Consider the following 15,681-nt stretch of genomic DNA (forward strand, 5'->3'; position numbering starts at 1 on the left):
ATGACTGTAAAACGCGTTAAACTAATCTTACTTTTAGCAAAGCTGTATTGTTCTAAATTTATTATCAAGTTGCTGTATTTCAGTACCTGAAATATTTCTACCTCCGGATATTTTTTTCCTTTTGCTTTCGATTTTTTTTTTACTGCTTGTTCAGCATTGTTCTGTACGTAAATGATTTTATGCTGTAAAAGCATAGCTGACCGCTAAGGAATTTCCATATTCATGTACACGTATTAACAGTTTGAAACAGATAGTTTACAACTTTTATATTAATATCAACGTTTGCGTGCTATAAAGCAAGTGCAATTCGGAGGATTGCAGATTTGTAGTTTTGTTCTTCATGATATTATTTTATATTTTGATGGTTCTATTATACGTTCCCTTTTATTATGTTGTATACACTGTTTTGGTAGTATACAATAAGGAACAACTATATAACTAGATGTGCTTTCATGAATGTGGTAATGAATTTCTTCTAAAATGGAACTGCGATTTAAAATAATTCGTAGATGCTTTGACTTCGGACAATACAGAAAGTACATTCAATAGCTATCACCGAATACACCTAACTGAGTATTATGAAGAATATATTTAAGAAGCATTTACACAGAGACACACACACACACACACACATACACACACACACACCCACACATTTGCACTCTTTCACTCATGCACTCAGTAATGCACACACATATATGTGCTTCTTTTGCGTGTGCCTGTGTTTATGCTTAAGTATTCGTGCTTGTGTGTGTTTGCTTGTGAATTACGTTCATATAACACTCTCTTCCGATCACGCAATCTCAGCAGCGTGGATACTAGTTTTAAATGGCTATTTGAGAAACTTAGGAATTCTAAGCATCACTCTCCGAGGAGCCTTCCAGTCTCAGTCTAACGGGTTCACTCGCCGGGCTTTAGTTGACCTAGAGATAGAGTTGAAGACAACAATTGCCTGAGGCGCCAAGGCGTCGTACTGAAACAGGAACCATATGTTTCGGCAGAAGACATACATGTAAGCATACAAACATATATAGATAGATATACACACTTGTGTATATATATATATATATATATATATATATATATATATATATATATATATATATATATATATATATATATATATATATATATATATATATATATATATATATATATATATATATATATATACATATATATATATATATATAATAATAATAATAATAATAATAATAATAAAGGAGTTACGACGCAAAAATGTATAAATTCAAATGAACATCTTTATCTTCTTCAATATATATTTCAGTATAAAGAATTCATTAAGAGACGTAAATCAAAATTTCTTTACACATCATTCAGGAAGAAATAAATATAACATCACAAAAAATACATTCCGTTTAAAAACACAAACCGTTCATGGCGAAAAAAATTCACAATTCTAAGCATCGTGGATACTAGTTTTAAATGCCTATTTGGGGAACTTAGGAATTCTAAGCATCACTCTAAGAATCATATATATATATATATATATATATATATATATATATATATATATATATATATATATATATATATATATATATATTTATTTATTTATTTATTTATTTATGTGTTTCAGCCAAGTGGCTGCGGTCATGCTGGTGCACCACCGTGATTTTCACGTTCCTTGCATGGCTCTTCTCCCCCACCTGACATGGTCCAATCAAGAGTTTTGATGGCACATCTGGTGTATAAGAGAATTTGACACAGCTGCCCTAAACTGCGTCTCATTACGAGCCATTGGTTCGTCTGGTATCGTGGAGAGGAAAGCGTCAAGTTTTGTCTTGAAGACCTCTGCATCCATGTCTTGCATGTCTCTCAAATGTTTTGGCAGGGCATTGAAGAGCTGAGGTCCTCTGAAACCGAGGCTGCTGCAGTATCTCGTTCTTATGTGAGATGCAGTGGACGGTACCTTTGGCACCATGCAATGGCGACCCGTGCGGGCATTCCTGTAGTACTTGATACCAAAGTTTGGCACCAGTCCTTCCAGTATTTTCCATATGTATATTATTACATATCTCTCCCGCCTGCGCTCCAGGGAGTAGAGACCTAGTGCCTTCAGTCGCTCCCTGTAGTTCATCTGTTGGACTGTGGCGATCTTTTTTGTATAGTGCCGCTGAATTGCTTCGAGTTCTGCTGTCCGCTTAACACTGTGTGGTGACCACAACTGAGAGCAATAGTCTAGGCGGCTCAGAACAAATCTCTTCCATAGAATCAACATGACTTTTTGATCCCTTGTACGGAAAGTCCTCAGTATCCACCCCGCCAGTTGTCTGCACCTTGCTGTCAACTTGACAATGTGCATGTGAAATGATGCATCACTACACATGTTGATGCCCAGATCTCTCACTGTTTGTGGTTCTGGGATTGCAGTACCTCCAGGCCCTGTGTATGCCAGTTGGGAGGTACTTGTGGTCTTGTAGCGCAGTACTTGAAATTTTTTTGCATTGAACTGCATATTATTTTGCTCTGGCCACTCATATATTGCATTTAGATCATTCTGCAGTCTTACAATATCATCAGGATTCTTTATTGCCTGAGATATCTTTGTGTCATCAGCATAGCTAGTGACAGTGGCTCTCCGAGAGACCGTGGGCATGTCCAGAAGGGCCACTATGAACAGTAGTGGCCCCAGAACAGTTCCCTGTGGAACACCACTCAATATTTGTGTTTCCCTAGATAGTTCTCCATTGGCTGCAACTGTCTGACTTCTACCATTCAGGAAGTCATGCAGCCACTCTCCTAATTTACCAGCTATGCCAAGGTTTCGCTGCTTGTGACATATCAAGCCATGATCAACTTTGTCAAAGGCTTTTGCAAAGTCGAGATATATCACATCAACATTTGAATGGTCAAGTAGCTGCTTCAGGACCCAGTCATAATGCTGCAAGAGCTGCGTGAGGCAGCTTCTACCTGGACGGAAACCATGCTGGGTCTCATTCAGCAAGTCATTTTCTTCTAGGAACGCAATCAATCTCCTTCTGACAATTCGTTCCATGACTTTGCTAATATGTGAAGTCAGAGAGATGGGCCTGTAGTTTCCAGCCTCTGCTCTGCTTCCACCTTTATGGATAGGACATATGGTGCCTTCCTTCAGCTTTTTCGGAAGTTTACCATTTGCAAGGAAACTCTGGAAGAGTATCCGGAGTGGTCCTGCTAATTCTTGTTTACACGACTTTAAGAGGACAGCTGGGAAACCATCGGGGCCAGTTGCCGAATTTGAGCTCATTTCATTTATGGCAGCTATCACATCTTCCTCTTCAATGTCGATGTAGGTAATGGATGCAGTCCCCTTCTGCTGAGTGCTATTGTCAAAGAAATCAGCTGGGTTCTTTATCTGCATGTGACTCAGAGGAGAGGTGAAGACACTCTTGAATTGTGTACTGAGCACTTCACTTATCCATGTGGGATCTGCAGTCAGTGAGCCATTAGGCAGGAACAGGGGTCCTATCTTATACTGCACCGTAGCAGTCTCCTTTGCAAATCTATAGAAAGCCTTGGGGTTTGTTTTTATGCTTTCTACTGCTCTCTTTTCCTTCTCTGCTCTCTCCTTTTCATGGGAGAGTTTAATTTTGTTTTCTATTTCTAACAGTGTTAGTTTTAATTTAGCCCTTTTCTTTATCCTCCAGTTCTCTATTTAACTGGTTTGAGACATTTGTTCTGTGTCTCATAAGGATTTTCCTGTCTCTAGGAATTCTATTGGCATGTGTGCTGGTCTTTCTATATGGCACGTATTTGGTGCATATGTCTTGTATGGTTGACATAAAATGACTTAGTTTGAGGTCATTGTCTTGTATAGAAAGGCTGTCATGCCAGTTTTGATTTCGAATCTCTCTGCGAATTGACTTCCAGTCCGCCCCGTGGAAATTCAGGTTGGATATTGCTTGAGTCCTTCTGGTGGGGTGGGTGTCAGTGGGTTGTCTAGGACCATACATAGTTAATTCTATAATGTTATGATCTGAGAGAGATGTGGGCGTTATTTTCACATTATGGATTAGGCTCACATTGTTTGTGAAGCAGAGATCCAAAATATTGCTTCCCCTGGTTGGTTGGAGTATCACTTGTTCCATGAACATCATGTTGGATAGTTCTAGCAATGATTTTGCCTGGCTTTGTTCATGCAGTGACATCCCAGAGAGGATGTGACCTTCAGGCCATTTAACATTTGGGAGGTTAAAGTCGCCTAGGAAAAGTATACTGATGTGTTGGTCCAGATTTGTCAGGACCTCTTCTATGCGTCTGAGGCTGTCCTCAAATTTACCTTCCTGCTTTGCGGTATTTGGTGGACGGTATGTTGAGCATACAACTACATCAATTTGTTTTATGTGTACTATTAAAGTATCACATACAGAGTTTGAGTGTGATAGTAGTAGTAGGGGTGTGACATCTTCTCGGATGTACATTGCAACTCCCCCATGACTTCTATCCCTTCTGGCTGTTCGGAGTACGGCATACTCTGGTATATTTATCTCCGCATCTGCTATATTAGGTGTTAGATGCGTTTCGGTAAGCACCATGCATATTGCTTGATTGCATGTTACTAGGTCTTTCAAGTATAGGAACTTGTCTTTGCCGCCTGTTCGTAATAGGCCCTGGATATTCAGTAGGAATATGGGTGTGATATCTGTGCAGGGGTTCCTGGTGTTAGCAGTGGCCATCCCTGATCCATCATCTGTGGTGGTCTTGGACAATGGTTCGTGTGGCATTGACTCTGTACCCTCTGCATCCACGTTAACTGTTGTACCATTTTCTGGGCCACGCTTTAAAAAGCTTGCTGCTCAGCTACTGCAGTTCGTACAGCCTCTGCATACAGCCTTTTTTGGGGAGCAGAAGGAATATACGGGCTTCTCTCTTTGTGAGTCCTGTTGGTATTCTGTGGATTATGTGTATGTAGATTTAAGCTTTCTGATCTCCCTTTTCTGCGCTCCCGCTTATTTTCTTGTAAGTGGTTATCTACCTTGTTTAGCTGGTGGTGTTTGGGATGGGCAAATTTGCAGTTTCGTCCCTTTTCCCCATGCCAGCAGGTACCATTTAGGTAGAATTTACAGATCTGTTTCTTTTTCTCTGTGTGACGTGTTTGGGCTTGAAGCCTGTTTGTGTTTACTGTCTTCTTGTCTGTTCTCCTGTCTTTGTCGTTTGTGGTGCAGCGTTGGCTGTATTCACCATGGTCATTGCATCCCTCATCAGTGGCTACAACACTGGTGGCATCTGCCTTGTCTTGGTGATCCGTTTGGTCCTCCTGAGCCTGAGCACAGTGTGCAGGGTCTTCACTGTCCATTTTTGTGTCCGTGTCTCTCATAATGCCTTCTAGGAGGTCAAGGTGCGGTTTCACGAGCTCGTAGGAGCGAATGAGCTCCAGTTTCTTTCGATCAATTTGGGCCATTGACCTGTGGAAATTGTACCTATCCAGGCTTTCGGCTATTAGATCGTTTGCTGGTGATCCTTTGGCTAAGTTCCATGCGTGTATAAGAAGACGAACTTCTTCCAGCTGCCAGTTTCGGCGCATCTTCATCTTCTTGTTGGCCTCAACTTGGCGCTGTACAAAGTCTCGTCCTCTGGTATCCATGGTGCACGATATTTGAGAGAGAGAGGTTATCTTAAAATATATAGAAATAGTACTAGAAAGAAGAGTATAAAGAGGGGAGGGACAAGGGAGAATACGACGTAGAGCGAGTAGAGAGTGCGTACGGAGTACGAGATAGATAGATAGAGAGAGAGAGAGTGGATGTGATAGGAATAGAGATGTATGAGAGAGAGAGAGAGAAGATAACTCAAGAGAGAAACAAACAAAACGAGGCAAGACAAAATGAAAAGAATGAAAATATATACATATACATATATATAGACACAGACATATACACACATATATATATATATGTGTATATATATATATATATATATATATATATATATATATATATATATATATATATATATATATATATATATATATATATATATATATATATATATATATATATATATATATATATATATATATATATATATATATGTATGTATGTATATATGAGGGAGAGAAGATAACTCGAGAGAGAGAAACAAACAAGACAAAATGAAAATGAGAAGAAAAACGAAAAATATATATATCACGGAAAACAGAGAGAGAGGGTGAGAAACAGAGAAACTAAGAGAGAAAAAGTGAGGGAGAGAAGATGGGATAAGAGTAGAATAGAGATTTTGATTAAGAGTGTTAAAACGAGGTGACTATAAGGGAAATTGAGTGAAAGCCTTTAATACTTTAAATAAACTAAGAAGAACGATTTTATCGTAAATAAATTTTATCGTAAATAAACAAAACTATTCTGTGGGAGAAATTACAGTATGTTAACAATAGAAGGAAATATAGAATATAGAATAAAACTTAGTATGTAAATAAACTAAGAAGAAACGATTTTACCGTAAGTAAATTTTATCGTAAATAAACAAAAACAAAACTATTCTGTGAGAGAAATTACAGTATGTTAATAAACAGGTGAAATAAATTGGAAAGAAAATAGAATATTGAATAAAACTTAGAAATAAAGAATAAAACGTAGCTCAGATTTCTATCTTTACAATCTCTCACCACGTGCGTGGATTCCTTCGAAGATGGTTGTTCGCTATTTATATTTATATATAGAAGGAAATATAGAATATAGAATAAAACTTAGTATGTAAATAAACTAAGAAGAAACGATATATATATATATATATATATATATATATATATATATATATATATATATATATATATATATATATATATATATATATATATATATATATATATATATATATATATATATATATATATATATATATATATATATATATATATATATATATATATATATATATACATATTTTCACGTTCGAATCCTCATGCCCAAACGAAATCCACTATAGTATCTCCCAACGAAACCCACTCGTAACATTACACACATATATATACATATATATATATATATATATATATATATATATATATATATATATATATATATATATATATATATATATATATATATATATATATATATATATATATATATATATATATATATGTAATGTTACGAGTGGGTTTCGTTGGGAGATAATATAGTGGATTTCGTTTGGGCATGAGGATTCGAACGTGAATCTATTGGATTGCCCTTTAAATTACAACGGCGTTTTCCTTCAGAGAAACAACGCTTGACACTAGTGTCGCTCAACACATTGCCAAATCGATTTATATCATTTCCACTTTGCCCTTTGACGTCTTTTGTGTCACCAAAAGTCGAAATATGATAAATACTTACCTACAGCAGGTAACGATATGTCTCTCATTTTGGCTACTCTGGATACTTATAAATACTAAAATCGCTTAATGATAGCTTAGTTGATGAGAAGCTACTAACATAAGAGGCAACCTCACCGGCGGAAGGAGGTGTTCCTGCGTCACGTTCAGGAGTTATTGTGTTTCACTTCCCTCTCCACTCTCTAGCTTTCACTAGCTCACGTTCCTTTCTCTAGAACATCACTCTGTCTCTATAATCTTACAACTAGCATGTCGAGAACATTATTCAAAACCACAAGAATTTATATAAAAATACCTCCCTTGTGTTTTGATCGACATTTTTGAGAATTTGGAATAAACTAAGGGAATTGATGACTTCGATCACCAACACCGGATTTCCAATCAATAATGACTGGCAAACTCCTAACTATTTCCTTATAGCTCTTTGCTTTGAAATAAATAAAAAAATTGTGATGGATTTGTGTCTTGGACTAATATATATATATATATATATTATTACAGTTTTACACTGTCGTTGATGGAAGTTTTACTATATGTTTTCTCAGTAATCACCGCTTTACAGCTAGTCATGAAGAAGAGGTTCTCACCATGAAATATATAAACACAAGGTAAAACTGTTATATTGTTCTGTTTTCTTGTCAATTTATAATTTACTTTATATCTTCTTACCCTGTTCCTCCAACGGCTTTAGATCATTGATAATAATTTCATAGAATAGACTCATGTGTTTTTTTTCTCCTAAGATTGAGATTCTGCATTCCCGTAGAATTATAGACGCGCGAATATTGAGGCAAAAGAATCAAATTCTCTATATTCAAACAGTTCTCTATCCAGCCTCAAGAGGCCTTCTCTTAAAATATGAACATACGTAAATTATTATTACTTAATTGACAACCATTTCTGTTTAGCACTAACGTGAACTTCACAAATGATGCAGGTTTAAGTCAGGCTTGTATCATCGCATTCTTTTAATTCCTTCTAATATGCATGTACTACACCATAGGTGTTCAAATTTATATTTTGAGAATTACAAGACGAATTGCAAAGTCTAGAGAAAGAAAATTACTGCATATGCTGAGTACAATGACAGATGATATAGCAAGTTTAAATGTACGTAATGTATCCACTGTGTATAGCGACACAGCTAAGCCGAATGCGATGATATGTCATTAGTATTGAACGTGATGATATATAAGCAGATAGGAATAACATTTCCTAAAATATCCTCCAAGCCAATGCATTAAATGAAACCTGCCGTCTGCCTAAATAAAAGCAATTAATCAAGCGTCTGTATTTGGAAAGCATTTCCAACAATGTAATTCGAAATTAAATCCACGTCTGAGTAACATGTATTATATGTAAAACTCTGGTACGAATGTAAAGGTACTCAGATCAAACTGCAGAACATATGTAGGGCCGCACTCCACGTTTATGTTGTTTCCAAAATGTTTAAATACAATGTATAACGTAATGCAGCGTGAAAAGATTAAAACGTCTGAATATCTTAATAAATTTTGCAGCCGATGAATTAGAGGGGTAGTGTTCGTCTCTAATTCCTACACAAAAGAGACGATCACCCTCTCTCCATGTGGTCGGCTTCAAAATTGTTAAGATATAAAGATATTTTTCGTAACGTGAAACCAATACTAGGTTTCATATATAAAAATAAAAATTTTAGACACCAATACGGATACAACAGAATTGCTTCTTCTTGTATTTGTTGCTCCATTCTCAACACACAAACACACACACATATATATATATATATATATATATATATATATATATATATATATATATATATATATATATATATATATATATATATACGCATATATGCATACATATATACATACATGCATATACATACATATATACATACATATATATGTGTGTGCGTGGGTGGGTGTATGTGCGTGTGCGTGTGTGTATGTGTACGTGTGTGTGTGTGTGTATGTGTGTGTGTGTGTGTAAGAAAATGTACGGAACTAATTTTATGGAACAATCTTATTTTTTTCTTTTAGTAATAATTGAATTTCAATGATTGTCATTTTCATACCCAATATAGCACGTGAAAATAATTTTCAGATTTTTTGTAAATTATTAATCTGGACATTCAATTAAATGATAAGTGTTACTTGAATGGCAAAGTGAAAAAAATACGAAATATCGAGAAATATTATCCATCAATAAATTGTAAGATAGCGAATTTTGTTTTTTTAAATTACCTCAACGAAAATGATATTTGAAAACTAATTCAATTTCTTTTCAAATTGGACTCAAATAATTTGAAATATATTTTTATATTCTTATTATAACATCAGCATACAATATCTTAGTAATTTTCTAAAAGATTTGAAGCAATAATTATTTGAAATATATATCTATACGCCATACATCTCCCACCCTGTTACCTAAACAGACATATGCATAAATACAAACATAGTCGCGCACATACGCATACGCATATACATACATATATATATATACATATATATATATGTTTGTGTGTGTGTGTATGTATGTGTGCGTGTGTGTGTGTGCGTGTGTATACATACACACATACAAAAACCACATATACATATTCGTATGTGGATGAATATATAAATACACGTGTGTATGTGTGTATGTATGTATTTGAACTCGTATGTATGTTTATGCGGAAACTTTTAATATACGTAAGTATGCATTTCATGCATTTCTCTCAATTAAAAAACAAACGCACTCTTCATGTTATAGTGTTTGATTTATGTGATTTCAAAATTACATCTCGTTTTCTGGGCCAGAATGAAAAATATATTAAAATGCAGATGCATTTATGAACATGAACGTGCAAAGAAAAAAATGCTTTACTTCCAAAATAATGCAATAACTATATAAAACACGCTATGTATCATGTATGAATCTTGAAGAAGCAATGTAGGAAAGACATAAAGTACATCTGAGAGACGTGAAATAACTTGTGCAAAGGAACTGCAGAAGAATGAACAGCGTACAATGTATGGGTAAAAGTATCCTTAAATTATCAGTTTACGAAAACAAAATAAGGCAACACAGATTTTTGAAAATAATTTTATTTCCTGACAACCAAGTACTACAGCACGATGACAGTTTAAACTATACAGACACAAGTTGTAGACCTTAACCATACACTTGATATCGGGAGTATTTGGAGTAAGAATCCCTCTTAAAGATCAGTAACAGCCACAGTAGTACATGCTTGTTGGTGAAACACTTTTTACAGATTAGATATTTGATATTAGCAAAAGCAAATGGAAAGAAAGGCATAAAGAGAAATGATAGTCGTTGACGATTAAAATGTAAGAAATGGAACGTTTCCTGTATGCAAATCATTTAGCAAAAAAAGCATATCTATAAACAAACATATCTTTGGATTTTAGAAGTGTCGAATGTGTAGTGTATTATAGAAAACAGAAAGTAATATTTGGAATGCAGTAACACCTTGAAAACAGCAGAAAAAAATAGTTATTATTACTCTTGCACTCAGCCAAAACGTGTCCGTCCTGCAAGGGTAAAACTATTATTTATGGGAAATTAAACAAACATGACCTTTAGAAAAAAGAATAAGGTATATGAAGTGAAACATGAAATAGTCAATGGCTTGTGCTATGATCAATTTGCAAGAAACTGTTTCTATATTCAAATAATATTGGAACTCAATAGTTATGCAATCTAGCGGGAAACAGATTATGTTGTGCTATGTTGTCCAGTGAGAAACCACAATATATTTACATCATAAATAACTGTATCTAGTATTATCTGCATATATCCCCTTTCGATGTATCTGTACGAAAACACCTACGATTTGAGAATTACATTAGTAAAAAATGCAAGGATGTGAATTTACTGTGGCTGGAACGAACAAGTAAAACGGAAAAAAAACACTCCTACGCCTTAAAGTTAAATGCAACATTCCCTTTGAAATATTGATGTAGGATATTGAGTGAGGATCCTCATATATAATCAAGAGTTATAGCCGGCAACTCTGCAACAAATATAATTGAAGGAATAAGCATCTATAACAATCTACCTACAAAACGTAGTATCGCTAGCACCATTCACAGAAACAAATTAAAATGAGTCACCGTACCTTACAAAACATATACACAAAATGAAATACCAATGTTCACCCGTATGACACGTCTTGACTCCACTAAAATAAGCCTCGCACAAGTTGAGACGGACATTAATGAATAAGTCATAACTTTAATATGTACAATAAATTAATGTCACCATTCATATGATCTTAAAGATTTCATTGCAGGTAGCATGGATGTCATGTCACTATATCCATCAATTGACGTACATCATCCAGTAATAATATGACAGGATTTTGTGAGTATGATTTAGTTTTTCCTCCTGCCTATATCACAAAACTTACAGTGGACCTAACTGTGGATGAATATACTGGTTACAGTAATATTTTTTATCATGTATATCGCATATTGTTTGCGCGCCTTTCTATCAAATTAAAAAGGAAATGTCTTTTGTTTGTTCTACGTTGATGCTGCAAATTTCGCCAATGAGAGGCACATAGCGTCTCTATTGCCATATTCTCGAGGTGCGGTATATATAGCAGGAATCCATTTCTTGTTAATAAGTGAAGCACATCTCTTCCACCTACAGATTTTGTTACCAAGTTGGTTCAACGTAATTAGACCCAATTCTCTGTAATTCGCAGTGCATGTGTGCCTTTGTGTCTGTGCTTCGTGTGCTTCGTGTGTGCACTGTGTTTATGTCTGTGCGCGCGCGCGAGTGTATAAAACTACAGAAAGACAACTTGAAAATTTGGGGAAAATGAAGAAACTACATTTTTGTTTGAATTTTATATGGGTTAGAGTTGGATTGATAAAAATACATCTCTTCATAGGTTTTCTTAGAGAACACTTTGTTATATTGTTAATTACAGAAATTTCTTACTAAGGATTCTTGCAAATTTGAATCATGAAGCCAATCAGGTTTAACGAGAGTATCTGATACGCTACATTTCAATTACAACAATTGATATCATAGAAATTTATCCTAAACTTTACTCATTTGGTCTCCACTTGAGTACGATTAGTATGTAGATTGACAATTAATAGTTGAATTCAAAGGTTTGGTGTTCAGGCTAAATTTGCATAAAAGGAAAATAAACCAAAATACACTTTTCAGAGATAAAAGTATATAAAAAATTAAAAATTACAAACAGTAAGCAGCGCTGAAAATGATAGATCTGTCTCTTTGACTTCACACATCACCAAAATAGTGGGAGTAAGTAAATTAATTGCATTCCTTGAGGAGAATAACTTGCGGAATGACTCGCAGCATGGTTTTCAACCAGGAAGAATCTGTCTAACAAAGCTCTTACAGTACAACGACTGGGTGTTAAAGTAACGTCTCAAATACACTAATGTGAACCTGATGATCTATCTAAACATTGCAAAAGCCTGAGATGAAGCCGACCGTAGTATGATCTGTCGCAATCTGCTTGATATCGGCATTATCGTAAACTTTCAAGTGTGGCTACACGATTCTTTTAAAAGATAGAAATCAGGCAATGGTTACCAATGGAACCACCTTTAAAGGAAACACAACAGCGAATGTTGTTCCAAAGGGGACAATGGCTCTCTCGGGCACGCACTCATTTGATTAAATAACTACTTGCAGATAACCAGCATTGCAGATAATAAAAATGTCTTTCGGAGGATATAGAACACTGGGGATATTGGTGATGGATGCACTATGCAGGTGGGCTGAGGATACTCACATGTAGTTTAATGCTGAAAAATCCCAAGTTCTTTGCTACCAGCAAACAAAGCTCCATGAAGTTTAGAAAGAATAAACGGGCCCAAGAAGGCTTGCAATCTCTAATTTAAAATTGGTGCATGACCTGAGCATTTAAACGAATAAAGATACATCTTTTAAGGTGCAAATTACTAAGTTAGCATGTCAACTTTTGCGATAGGTTGAAAACGTCAAGGCATTACCCCCTAAAATAAAGACGAGAACGATATGCAGTGGTATACACCTGGATAATCCTAGAAAGGCTAGTAATAAACTTTGTCATTGAAAGTTATAGAAACAACAGAACAGGGTGTCACAGCATAGAGCTAATCTTTCCAAAATTACTAACAAGTACAAGACGAGATACTGCAATATATTGGGTTTCTATGACCACATCTCTTCAATATTCTACCAAAAGAACCGAGGGAACTGCTTAGCGTGGATATAAGTGTGTTCCCAATAAATCTGGAGCTCCTCCTGTCAGGAGTTCCGGGTTAGACTCCCTTACTGCATAGAAACGGTGATGACGGTAGCAGCATCAAATTTCCTCATTTACCAAATGTCACTTACCAGAGGAAGATTCAGCTAGTGTCCGAGAAGCAAAGTTAACAATGGTGCACATGCAGGGCGCCAGATCTCAAGTTCATTAGACAACAAATTGTAGATAACCAACACTGGCGATAATAAAAATGTATTTTGGAGGATATAGAACTCTAGGAAGATACAGATATTCGCGGGGGATGCAATATACAGGTGGGCTGAGGACATGTAGTTTAATGCTGAAAAATCCCAAGTTCTTTGCAACGAGCATACAGAGCTCAATGAAGTGTAGGGAAACATTTTGGAAAAGAATTCTGGGACGGCAATATCGACGAAGCTAGCCCCACCTTTGTCGTTCAATCAATGCCCTACATAGAGCCTACGCTAAATAAAAATGTATGAAAATAGGGAAATATTTCTCCATATATGAATATGTATATATATATATATGTGTGTGTGTGTGTGTGTGAGTGAGTGTGTGTGTGTGTGAGTGAGTGTGTGTGTGTGTGTGTATGTGTGTGTGTGTGTGTATACAAGGAAATGGAAAATACTTACCTCAATGATGGCTTCATTTTAAGGAATGAAAGCATAGAGAACGGGAATAAGCTGGAAATAGTCCTAATGGAATTAATAAAAATGTATAATTCCCCATTTATATTATACATAATTATAAATACTTTTAGACAATCTAATACAGAACATCAAAGACCAAATAGAGATTGTTATTTGCTATTAACCTACGGATTTCAAACAATATCTTCCACCCTGTTCATGATATCCAAGACACACGAGAGTGTCTCTTTTTAACTAACAAAAACGGATTGTACAGCAAAAACAATATAAAGAATCCGTAAAGCATGATATTATGAACTAGAGGACAGACTCCATAAAGGAATTACTACGACCGTCATTCTGTAATGGAATACAACAAACCAAGTGATTCGTTATCCATGACATATGCCAAGTTAAACAATGAGATACATCGGAATAGAAGAACCTTCAATAGATCTCCAACAACAGTAACAAATGTTCACAAGTAAAACTAAATTCACCAGTTCTATGCTCCGGATTTGGGGAACGTTACATTCGTAAGCGAGAAATAGTCGTGCGACAAAGCATAGATCACAACCTGAAATACAAAAAAAAAAAAATCAGACACAGAGCACCCGGAGAACCTAGTCTTATGTGCAGGTAACAATCAAACAGTGACTTTTCCTCTCTGTAAACTTAGCAATAATTCAACAGAGAAATCGCCTTTTATGAAAAAAATAACAGTAATATTTTGTTTTGCAGAGAAATAAGGACAACTTGCAGCAAAATTACTTATATTCAAATCAAAATCATCATGCAGTTAGTGAGATAAATGACTGCCATAAGCCGCCATTGAGAATGCTACCCATTGCCTGTCTTTCTATTTCTGCTGCTATCGCTAACATCGCTATCAGCTTTCACTCATTTTAATTCGATGGCCACTACTACCGTAAAATGTTAACAAGCACCAATCAGAAGGAAATAAAATACCACCCTGAATTGAATGATCTTTCATAAGGGAGCTTCAAAAGTCTTTTTCTATTCATTGTTTCCAAATAGGGTCTTGGTGAAGTGATCGAAAGTGAACTCAGAGATACGTGTTTGCTTTAACCATGTTTTCTAAGAAATCTCTTCTTATGTTTTGTACACATACATACATACATCCATATATATATATACACACACACACACACACACACACACATATATATATATATATATATATATATATATATATATATATATATATATATATATATATATATATATATATATATATATATATATATATATATATATATATATATATATATATATATATATATATATATATATTTATATATATATATATATATATATATATATATATATATATATATATATATATATATATATATATATATATATATATATATATATATATATATATATATATATATATATATATATATATATATATATATATATATATATATATATATATATATATTCGTTTGGCAAGATCC

This window comes from Octopus bimaculoides, chromosome 19, assembly GCF_046866305.1.
Source record: "Octopus bimaculoides isolate indiv1 chromosome 19, ASM4686630v1, whole genome shotgun sequence".
In the NCBI taxonomy this organism is placed as follows: domain Eukaryota; kingdom Metazoa; phylum Mollusca; class Cephalopoda; order Octopoda; family Octopodidae; genus Octopus; species Octopus bimaculoides.